Source organism: Protobothrops mucrosquamatus, unplaced genomic scaffold, assembly GCF_001527695.2.
Source record: "Protobothrops mucrosquamatus isolate PMUCROS unplaced genomic scaffold, P.Mucros_1.0 scaffold5, whole genome shotgun sequence".
NCBI classification, from domain to species: domain Eukaryota; kingdom Metazoa; phylum Chordata; class Lepidosauria; order Squamata; family Viperidae; genus Protobothrops; species Protobothrops mucrosquamatus.
Genome location: NW_015386392.1, coordinates 1,268,504 through 1,281,168, shown reverse-complemented (window position 1 = coordinate 1,281,168; position 12,665 = coordinate 1,268,504).

Here is a 12,665-nt window from a genome sequence, read left to right as displayed (position 1 = left end):
CTTCTCTTCATTAAACTAGACATACCCAATTCCAGCAACCGTTCCTTATATGCTTTAGCCTCCAGTCCCCTAATCATCTTTGTTGCTCTTCTCTGTACTCTTTCTAGAGTCTCAACATCTTTTTTACATTGCGGTGACCAAAACTGGATGCAGTATTCCAAGTGTGGCCTTACCAAGGCATTGTAAAGTGGTATTAATACTTCACGTGATCTTGATTCTATCCCTCTGTTAATGCAGCAGCTGGCCTTTTGGCAGCTGCAGCACACTGCTGGCTCATATTTAGGTGATTGTCCACTAGGACTCCGAGGTCCCTCTCACAGTTACTACTATTGAGCAAGGTACCCCCTATACTATACCTGTGCATTTGGTTTTTCTTACCTAAATGTAGAACCTTGCTTTTTTCACCATTGAATTTCATTTTGTTAGATAGTGCCCAGTGTTCAAGTCTGCGGGCTTCATCTCCCAGAATTCCCTAACCAGTTTCATTACTTGATTGCTGGTCTGGAGAATTCTGGGAGATAAAGTCCGCCCATCTTCAAGTTTCCAAGTTTGAGAATCACTAGATTAGTTGAATCACAGGTAGTCCTCAACATACAACCACAACTGTGCCCAAAGTGTTGCTAAGTGAGACAGTTGCTCAGTGAATTTTGCCTCATTTTTCAATCTTTCTTGCCACAATTGTTAAGTGAATCATAGTTGTTAAGCTAGTAATACAGCTGTTAAGTGAATCTGGCTTCCCCATTGACTTTGCTTGTCAGAAGGTTACAAAAGGGGATCACATGACCTTGGGACACTGCAACGGTCATAAATATGAGTCAGTTGCCAAGCATCTGAATTTTGATCATGTGACTATGGGGATGTCGCAATGGTTGTGTGAAAAAAGGCCATGTCACTTTTTTCATCTTCCGCTGTAACTTCAGATGGTCACTAAACAAATTGTAGTAAGTCATGGACTACCTGTATAAAGTTCTTTCTAACTTCTACATTTAACAATGTTCTCATTTTATATCAGTCACTTTCAAAAGTGGGTATCTACACAGGATGAGATGAGAGGAGGGCCCTTGACTGGCATTTCTTGCACATTGTGGGAGGAGGAGGTGGTGGTATTGATTTGCAGTAAACAATTCGAGTGCTTCTTAGAGAAGAAAAGTGTTGAAATAGATTAATGAGAATATTCTGTCCTTGACTTTGCACTGTTCACTCCATGTGGAGAGCTGCCACACTGGGGTTTAATCCAGTCTTGTGGCAATGAGATAATTCCAAGCTTTGGACTGATCCTACTCATTCTGGATGGCTGTTAGCCCTTCTAGAACCTGTGGTTCTGCTACAATCGGCCCAGAGCCCTGCTGTCTGAAAGGCCACAGAATTTAACAGGGCGTCTGTTTTCCTCTCTACGTCCTCTTACTATTCCTCTTTGGGTGAAGATAAAAAAACGTTGGCTGTGATGCTGAGTTATCCATAGCACCCTCCAGAAGAAAGATGACACTTCTGATTTTGAGGAAGAAGAGGAGCAAAAGGATGAAGATCAAGATAGTGATTATGCTTATGAAGGAGGAACAAGGTTTAACAAGGACGATTAGAGGGGAACTGGCAAGAAACAGAGAGATTCAACACAAGAATTTGCTTCTGATGTGACTCTCAAGAGAGCTTCATATCCAGAGGCCTCTGAATTCAAGCAACGCTGTTGTCAGTTCTACAGTGTAGACCAGACTAAGAAAGCAACATCATATATGTCAGAACTACTTTTATTGTAACAGTTATACTCATATATCTTATCATATATAAGTTATACACTTATAATCTTATAAGTCTCAGCGTGCATTTCGCCTACCTTTATCTCTGTGGGAAATAAGGAGGAATTTATCTGAGATGTTTTCTCACATTATTTTCTTGATCTGGGCTCAGGCCCCTTTTATCTAACTATTGCCTTTATAGTGGTACTTTTTTATGTCCTTCAGCCATTCTCTCCCCTCTACATCTGTCTGGAATTGAAACACATACGAAGAATCAGTTTGGGCCAGTGGTTAAAGTACCAGCTTAGAAACCAGGAGATGGTGAGTTCTAGTCCTACCTTAGGTATAAAAGCTGGCTGGGTGAACTTGGACCAATCACCAGGCAACAGTGAGTTCTAGTGCTTCCTTAGGCATGAAAGCCAGCTGAGTGACTTTGGACCAGTCACTGACTCTCAGCCCAGCCCACCTCACACCATTGTTGTTGTGGGGAAAATAGGAAGAGGAAGGAACATTGTGTAGGTTTGTTGCCTTGAATTATTTATCAAAATAATAAAGGCTGGATATAAACAAACAAACAAACATAAACAGCTTTCAGTTTGGCAATTGTCTTTTGTCAGTTGGCCTCTCAAGATTAAAGCCCTTTGATGGAGCCTTGTAGGAGAAGAAGACAGAGCTTGGGGGGCAGAGTTAAGAGAGTAATCAGTCTGGAGTCATTACATTGCCACAAGCAATCCAAGTCAGCCTCTCCCTTGAATTCCATTAAATCTTATCTAGCACCAGTTTAATATTGTTGACTAGATTCTTGAATAAAAGTTTGAGGAATAAATCTTCTGAATTGGAACTTAACATATGGTCCTGAGTCTTTGTGTAGGATCAACCCTGGCTTTATTTGACTCTGCTTTTAGTTTGACACCCTCAGTATCTGGAAAGAACTTGCAGTTGTCCTGTAGCCCCCTCCAGAGCAGGGGTAGGCCACCTTGGCTCTTTTATGACTCGTGGACTTCAACTCCCAGAATTCCTGAGCCAGCCATGCTGAGGGGAAAGGGAGAGTTTCCAAGCTGAGCCATGCTGGCTCAGGAATTCTGGGAGTTGAAGTCCACGAGTCATAAAAGAGCCAAGGCTGCCTACCCCTGCTCCAGAGCAAAGTCACACAAATGCTTGAAGAGAACATTAGCATCCTAGCAAACTACATTGAGGCTGCACCTAGAAAGTGGGTTTTCTCTGGTCCCTACATTCCCATTTTATGTACCCCCAAACCTACAACAAACCCAAGTTGTGCAATGCTCATGGAGTCCTCTATAAACTGATGCTGGATGGAAATCCCAGGTGTTATTGTTTCTGAAGCTGCCAAGTTACGGCTGTCTGCTTCATAACTTTAATTTCCACCTGCTACCAATATATCCTTGAAAAATGATTTTTTTAAAAAAAAATTCCACTACTTCAGAGTGAAATGTTGCCAGGGTAACAGCCTGTGTTCTTCATTAGAAAGAATTCAAAGTGTTCGAAATGCTCTTTCTTTAGTTTTTCTTCTTCAAGTGGGGGGGAAATGTGCCTCTTTTGAGTAGAACAGTCTGCTGCTTGAGTAGTGGATAGATATTGGAAAAGTAAGGGGGTTTTTTTTGTTCAATGATTTCCAATTCTCATAGATTACCTGGATAAGCCCTACAGTTTTCTTGATAAAGTTTTTTAGAAGTGGTTTGCCATTGTCTTCTCCATAGGGCTGAGAGAGAGTGACCGGCCCAAGGTCACCCAGCTGGTTGTGTGCCCAAGGCACTACTAAAACTCACAGTCTCCTGGTTTTTGACCTGATGCCTTCCTTCATTACTACAAGAAACTGACTCTCAAAAAGTTATATAGCTCTAAAGTTGTAAAACTTAAAGTTATATTTTAGGGCAGTGATGGCGAACCTTTTACAAACCGAGTGCCCAAACTGCAACCCAAAACCCACTTATGCATCGTCGGGTGCCGGGTGGGTGTGGCCCATTGGCTGGGTGTGCCCAATTGGGGTGGGCGTGGCTGTGGTGGTAACAGCAGACTGGCCCATTGGGTGGGCGTGGCTGTGGTGGTAACGGCAGACTGGGTGGGACTAAAAAGTTCAATCAATCCCAACTTTGCAAGATCTTTTTTTTTTCCACGAGAAGTTGAAATGGACTGATTGAACCTTTTTTTTTTTTGCACACGGCGGCGGAGGCCTAAAGCGAAAAGGTTTTATAAAATCCAGCTGAAGGCCTAGGACTGGGGCAACGGCATGCGTGCCCACAGAGAGGGCTCTGAGTGCCACCTCTGGCACCCATGCCATTGGCTTGCCACTACTGTTTTAGGGCATAAATAATAATTCTCTACAACCTGTGTTTTTCCCCCAGCTATAAAAATGGAGCTTGTTCCTTCTGAGAATGTCATACAAGGGGGGAGACTGAGGTTTATCCTAAACCAGAGGCCCCCAACCTTTTGGGCACCAGGAACCGGTTCTGTGAAGAGAGGTTTTTCCATGGACTGGAGAGTGCATGGTTTTGTGTGCTACCTGCATCTCGCGGATGGGGCTTCGTTTGTTTGTGCGGACCGATTGCTGGCATGCCACGGTCTGGTACCGGTCCACAGACCAGGGATTGGAGACCCCTGTCCTAAGCCCTCCATTACTAGAAAATAACAAGCTTTCTGTTCTTTCTTCATTTTTATTTTTCTTTCTACAGAGTTTTTCCATTTATTCAAATTTTATTGGCCTTCTAAGTTAGCATTTGTCAAAAGGGCATCTTCCAATTATAAGAATTCCTAGCCAGACTTCCCAGCATTCAGTGTCACCGAATGATTCCTGATTGGTTCTATTCTAACAGCGGCTTTGATTCTTTCTGAGCCAATCAGTTTTGGGAACAGTACAGGCAATTCTCCATTTCTATTCATTTAGTGGCCGTTCAAAATTACAGTAGCACTGAAAAAAGTGACTTGTAACCATTTTTCACTCTTACAACCATTGCAACATCCCCATGGTCACGTGATCAAAATTCAGATGCCTGGGAACTGATTTCTACTTATGACGGTTGCATTGTCCTGGGGGGGTCACGTGAACCCCTTTTGTGACCTTCTGACAAGCAAAGTCAACGGGGAAGCCAGATTCACTTAAAAACAATGTTACTAACTTAACAACTGCAGTGATTTACTTAACAATTGTGGCAAGAAAAGTTGCAAAATAGGGCAAAATTTACTTAACAACCGTCTTGCTTAGCAATGGAAATTTTGGGCTCAGTTATGGTCTTAAGTTGAGGACTACCTATAAACCCAACCTTAGATCTGCCTTAACTATTGTTATGTTATTTTCAAGGTGCTACTCTTGAAAAGAGTTTGTAACTAGTATGAAAATTAATTTCTGAACCTGGGCAGAATACAGAGATCACCTGTTGGGTATGTACTGAGCATATCTATTTAGCAGATCCGGGACTGAGCAGGGATTGAACTGGATGACCTATGAAGTTCTTAATGTTCCATCTTTAAGATTTTGTCCAGGTCTGCACTGGGTGCCAACAGCAATGGGGCCAATTGTAGTTGCTAATCCCTATAATTCTAAGTAGCTTCATTGATTGATAGATTATGTGCCATCGGGTCATGTTGATTCTTAATAACTTCATCATAGATTTTTCTTAAGGATGGTCTTTCCTTATCGAGGTCCTTCAAATCTTCCAACAATCTTAAATGGCTTAAGGTCTGCCTGTGCAGGGGACTCTCTCCTGTGTGACAAACCTGTTGGAGACTAAGAACTGCAGAGAAGGCCCATGTCGTGCTGCACTTGAAGTCAAACGATCCATTTTTGAGACGTGGGAGAAGGTCTTCTCCTGCATCGGTCCAAGGCTGTAGGTGCCTTCCCACTGGAGTTGTATTTAGCTCCTATTCCAGATTCCTTCTATTTATGTATATCCTGGTGGTAATAGAGCTGTTTGCAATTGCTTGTTTGAAACTCAAGGATCCAGTTTTGGAGGACCACTGGTGAGATGCTTGTGTAAAACGATAAGAGTCTGGGCTTTTTTTTTCTGGGAATAATTACATGATTTGAGACCAGGAAAAGGGGTAATGGAATCAAATTGTTTAAGAAGTACTGTCCTACCTTCTAACTATAAAATGCATTCTTGCTTAACAGTGGTTTAATTGATTATTTATTTCGGCACTAATTTTAATGCCTATCTTTAAACAATTTGTATTCTGAATTTTAATTACTGTTAGGTATTGAGTAGGATGATGGGATAGAAAAAAAACCAATGAAAAATAAAGAAAATACCCATGTTTTCCACACCAAAGATTGCTTAATAAACATCTATTGTTTATCTTCTTGACTCCCCCCCCCCCAAAGCTAAAAAGTCTTCCCTTGCTGGGACATACAAAAGCTCCACCCACAACTGCATTTTCTATATAATTTCCTGCTCCAAAGTTCCACTTTTCTGGAAGGGGTGCAAATATCTAATCAGCTATTTTTTTCCTCCTTGTGAATCAGCCTGATATTTATGCCATGAAAATTGTCTTCTAATCAGTCAAAGTTAATCTCTTACTCTGCGCCACATTGTTTCAATTGCTCCCTTCCCCAAACCATGGCCCACCCATATTGTCTGCCAAATTAAACTATAACCCATTCCCAGCTGATACATCCACCCCCAAAAAAGATCCCTGGGGGAATCTAATATTCATTCCCTCCCCCTCGCCGGGCTTCTTCCCATCACTGAAGTCAAGCACTTGAACGCAGGATGGATATGGTCCTCTCAGCCATATATTCTCCAATAGTTCACTTGGCCTCTGATGCAGAAGGAAGAAGATGCCACCATGAAAACACTGCAGAGATAAACACTTATTTGTCTTTTGGCAAGAAATTCTCACTGCAGCAAAGAAGAGGTAGAGATTGTGCCAAGGATGGAAAACACTGATGAGCAGAAAATTGGGTTTATGAAGAGATCCCACCAGCTAAATACAGTCCAGGACTGTGGCTTATCTCAGTACTTTAGATGTTTGAAGCAATAAGAGAGTATAAATCTTTTGTGTTTTGGTCCTTCTGCCTCTACTGTTTTACAAAGACATTCTAGTCTTTTAAGCACCAGGTCTAACATCTTGATTAGCCTGGGCATTTTAAACTGTTTTATTCATTTGGCTGATGTGAGTTAGTTATATGCTATATTTGCTGCCTTATTTTCTTTTAAGCTGTTTTCTCTATTTCATTGTGCACTTCACTGTATATTGCATTTTGTTGATCATCTTGGTTTTTATAAAATGAAAGGCAAATGAAGGAATAGGTAAATAAATAAAGAAAACAGTGGAGGCAGAAGGTGGAAACAACTACGCAATAAATCAGCGGGGAAGCATTTTAGGCTGTTAGGAGTTGCATCAATGTGGGTTTTTAAAAAACAACCCTTACTTATTCTAAGTTTCTCACTCTGACAGACAGCTTCCCTAACTCGTATTTTTCTTGCATTTTATGTCCCCAGGATTATTTTGCAATAATGGAGGAAAGAATGAATAACAACTCAGAACTGTTGCCAAGAACATACCAAGAGATGGACATGCCCATGATGTTACCATGAGGCAATCTTGAAGAAGACTTCAGAAAGACGAGGAGAGGAAAAGGAGAGAAAAAGAAAAGGATGGAGGAAGGAAGGAAGAAAAGAAAAGAAAGAAAGAAAGAAAGAAAGAAAGAAAGAAAGAAGGCACAGAGTAATAGAATAACAGAGTTGAAAGGGACCTTGGAGGTCATCTAGTCCAACCCCCTTGCTCAGGCAGGAAACCCTATACCATTTCGGACAAATGGCTGTCCAGTCTCTTCTTAAAAACTTCCAGTGTTGCAGCATTCGCAGCTTCTGGAGGCAGGTTGTTCCACTGGTTAATTGTTCTAACTGTCAGGAAGTTTCTCCTTAGTTCTAGGTTGCTTCTCTCCTTGATCAGTTTCTAGCCGTTGCTTCTTGTCCTGCCTTCAGGTGCTTTGGAGAATAGGTCGACCTCCCTCTTCTTACACTCAGTATTTCTGAGTGTCAGGCAAGCACAAAGCAGTGTCAGTTTTCTGCTGCTGTCTATGAGTGCCTAGATCAGTGGTTCTCAACCTGTGGGTTGGGACCCCATTTGGGGTCGATCGATCATTTCACGGGGGTCACCAAGCAAGGCTGTCCGCCATTTTTTTTGTCTGCCATTTTTTTGTCCGCCATTTTTCCCCCTTTTCCGGCAGGTGCCTTACCTCCCTTGGGCTGGGCCAGCTGGTGGTCGGCCTGCTCCGTCTCTGCCGCTTGCCAGCTACGCCTTGGCCAACGCAGGGGGCAGAACCACGCATGCGCGGCGCTCCCGGGCAGGGAAAGTCCTCGACTTACGACCGGTTGGGTAGTCCTCAACTTACGACCGGTTTAGTCCTCGACTTACGACCGGTTGGGGTCACGGCATTAAAAAGGTTGAGAACCACTGGCATAGATGATTACCAGATGTGGGCTGCAAATCTTTGGGAAACCACTAGATATCAGGAAAGGCTTCTTCCACAGAACAGATACCACCACCTGCAAACTGAGCCTGATCCTTTTCCACAGTGTTGCTGGTTGTTAACCAAATTGGTTCATTTGCACAGCCTTCCTTTGAGTTCTATGGTTTGATTGCTTTAAAAACAAATATGAAGGTGCCTTTTGATTTATTTTGATGGTCTCAGAATGACTTGGAATGATCCAATACTTTTTTCTTTTGCAAAGTGGATGATAGCAACAGAGAGAAAAAAATCATTTTTCCTTTGCTGTGATTACATTCCCCGGCCGCCTTCAGTTCCTAGTTGTTCTTGAACTTTAATTGCTTTATTCTGTACAGAACACCATGTGTTTTGATGGTGTTTAATGCCCAATACAGGTTGACAATGATAATGGGATAGCCATGAGGGCCCCTTCATCTCACCTTTCCTACAAGTTCAGAGGAGAAAACCTCTAAGAGCCAACTCAACTATTAGCCTCAGGCAAAAGATTCCAGTAGCAATTAATATTTATTTGATTAGTCTTGTGTTTTTAATGACTTTATGATGGCATGTAGAATTTTCTGCTATTGGATGATTATAATAGTAAGTCTCAGTGGGCTCCCATCAACCTGAGAATTCCAAATATATTGGAAATCCAGGTATGCTGAAAGCCACCAAAATGGTGAAGTCCGGCCTGTATATAAAGTTGGTCTTCAACTTATAACAGTTCATTTAGTGGCTGTTCAAAATTACAACTGAAAAAAGTGACTTATGACCATTTTCCCATTTATGACCCCATGGCCCCATGATCAAAATTCAAATGCTTGCCAACTGACTCAAGTTTATGGCGGTTGAGGTGTCCTGGGGGCACGTGATCACCTTTTGAGACCTTCTGATAAGCAAAAATCAATGGGAAAGCCAGATTCACTTAACAACCGTGTTACTAACTTAACAACTGCAGTGATTCGCTTAACAATTGTGGTAAGAAAGATCCTAAAATGGGTCAAAATTCATTTAACAACCGTCTCACTTAGCAACAGAAATTTTGGGCTCAATTGTGGTCGTAAGCTGAAGACTACCTGTATATGTAATTTATTCCAAATCAGTGCCCAATCTCCCAGTCAGCATTGAGGAAAATTAATATCATGCCACTTTTACCTCAAAAACAAATTTCCTCATCTGATGCCATGAACGAACCTTCTCACTCATTGCCTCATTTAGAATCATGTTTATAAGACATTTATAACCTTTCCTGGGTGGGGGAAAAGATAATAGAGGGAAAGTATCACCTCACGATCTGATTCCCAAAATCTCTTTCTTGGCCAGATTGGGAGAAAACAGAGAGATTGGGATGGATTCAGGAAGATTCTTCTTATCCTTAGTCTTGTCCAATCTGGGTTTCTCACAAATGTTTTGGACTAGAATTTCCCTCACTCACAACCAGAAACAGGTGGTGGGAAACAGAATCCAGCCCAGAACTTGATAGTCACATATATTATCATCTGAACATTCACATTCCCAGGAGTTCTTTTGTGAATGCCTTCTAATAACTCCCATTTACTTTGCCAATTACTTCAGAGTTATTTAATTTCCCTCTCCAGGGTATTGTGCTCATCTTAATTTCCCTAAAGTGCTCTTTTCTGGTATGTTTGCTCTTGCAGGTGTGATCAAGAATACTTGCTGTTCAATCTTCTTATCGGTGCTTGTGGCTGAGTAATCAAATTGGTGGTTAAAATCAATAGTGATTTCCTAAATCCACCCTCACTTCTACCCTTGAAGAGCAAAGGATTCCCCCCCCAAAAAAAATGGAGACAAGAGTTCATAATGCCACAAAAAAATCCTACTTGGTTTCAGTAATGATGACAATACGTAGGGACACTTTTGCTGCAGGATTCTTAAGAAGAACAGTTAGATACGGAGGTCTATGGGGATTCTCAGTCATCCAGGTCAAAGCGCTTTTTCAAAAGGCAACTGCACTTTCTTTGTTTTTTCACTGAAGATGTTCCGCTTTTCTTCCAAGAGGCTTCTTAATTCTGACATCAGAACTGAAGAAGCTTCTTGGATGAGAAGTGAAATGTCTTCAAGAAAAGGCAAAGGAAGTCCAGTTGCCTTTTGAAAAAGCAGCTCTGGGACAATTGGATCTGGAGAGAAGTCTGAGTAATTTTAATGGTAGGTGGGAATGACCTGTGCAGAGAGGCGGAAGAGCTGCAGCTTAGAAAATGTCTGATGAATGAAATTTGAGTCTGAGGGAGGAAGAATGCAAACTTCTCAGAAGGGACCCATCTTAGTTTCCAGGAGAGTAAAATTAAGGGACAGGAGATTTTCACAATTCTATTAATATACAGGTAGCCCTAGACTTACAATCACAACTGAGTTTAAAATTTCTGTTGCTAAGCAAGACAGTTGTTAAGTGAGTTTTGCCCCGTTTTATGAACTTTCTTGGCACAGTTGTTAAGAGAACCTCTGCAGTTGTTAAGTTAATAACTCAGTTGTTAAGTGAATCTGACTTCTCTCATTGACTTTGTCTATCACAGACATGTCAAACACAAGGCCTGGGGGCTGGATGCGGCCCGCGAAGTGGTTTCATGTGGCCCGTGAAGCCATCCTGGAAACAGTGAGGGAACGGCCCCCACTGCCTTGGCTCTGGCCCAGGCCAGCCGGGAACCAATGTACAATTTTGTGGTGGCCATCTTGGCACTTGCCCCGATCCCACCCCCTTCTGCCAGAGACCCTCAGATCTGTCCACTCCTGCCCAGGCCCCCTTAACGCGAATGATGTAGAACTGGCCATGCCCACCCAGTAGGCCACACCCACTCCATCCACGCCCACCCAGTAGGCTGCACCCACTCTGGCCACACCCACCCGGCCCCCCAAGGGCAACCGCAGTGCTGATGCAGCCCTCAGTGAAATTGAGTTTGACACCCCTGGTCTATCAGAAAATCACAAAAGGTGATCAAATGACCCCCGGGGACACAGCAACTGTCACAAATATGCCAAGCATCCAAATTTTGATCACATGACCGTGGGGAGGCTTCATGGTTGTAAGTGTGAAAAACAGACATGTCACTTTTTTCAGTGCTGTTCTAAGTTCAAATGGTCGCTAAACGAATCATTACAAGTCCAGGACTACCTGTAATGTAAACTTACAATAAAGAGAGATCTAACACTCATGGTTATGCTTCTTGTCTAGACTACTTTAAAGGGCTAACTGCATTGGGAATTGCAAGTCTGAAAATATCCTTCCGTCCCTTACTTTTAGTGGAGAGTTCATGCTAGCTGCAGAATTCTGGGATGCTGAAATCCACACATCTTAAACTTTCCAAGTCTGAAACAAAATAAAATTGAAGTAGAACTGTGCCCCTAGGTGAAATTACAGATTAAGCTGTTACGCGACTCTGAATTGTGCTAAGCCCATTTAGTCAAACTATAGACTAGTTTTGAAACAGCCTTGATGCAAAATAGCCACCAACAGATTTTGATTTTTCCAAGGGTTCTGCTCCTTTATTTGTGTTTCATGCGTCCTCCCCTCCAATAGGCACCATGGGATTGTCTTTCACGGAACAGAGAAGAAATATCCATTACATATATTTCATTGCTTGACCACAATAACAAAGGCGTGTTCAGCCCTCGGTATGGAAGGGAGCTCTCCTCCTTCTTTCTGGGAAGCTGTTGTTCTCTTTACTTTACCTCTGGCTTCCCTAGAAGATCAAACAGCCCTGCTTTTGAGCAAACAATGTGGAGTACCTCTGGTTCCTTTCCCATAGCTCTGCTGCATTTTCTAATTATCACAACATTTTGCAGAACGCTTCTATTATGGTGCCTGCCAGGTTCATTAGAGCTTTTGTTCCCTTCTTCCAGTGTGACAAGCGTGGCTGTTATTTGGTTCTTTAATTCCTCTAAAAGGAACAAGATGGAGAAAACACAAGGCCTGGTCATTACCAGCCAAGGGGGCAAATCAGATGCCATTTAGCAAACTGAAAGGAAAACTTGGGGGATAAAAAAAAAAATAGTTCTGATGAATGCAAAAACTACCTGGTTGAGAATGTGTGTATGCCCCATTACAGGTATTCTTCGACTTACAACTACTCAATTAGTGACTGTCTGAAGTTCTGACTGCCCTGAAAAAAAGTGACCTTTGACCATTTTTCATTCTTATGACTATTGTAGCATTGCAATAATTACGTGATCAAAATTTGGATGCTTGGCAATTGGCACACATTTATGACAGGTGCAGTGTCCCAGGGTCATGGGGTCCCCTTCTGCAACCTTCTGACAACCCAAGTCAGTGGGGAAGACAGATTCACTCGACATCCGTGTTACTTACTTAACATCTGCAGTGATTCATTTAACAACCATGTCAAGAAAAGTCATGTCAAGACACTTAACAACTGTCTAATAAAGTTGGAAGGGACCTTGGAGGTCATCTAGTCCAACCCCCTGCTCAGGCAGGAAACCCTATACCATTTCGGACAAATGGCTGTCCATTT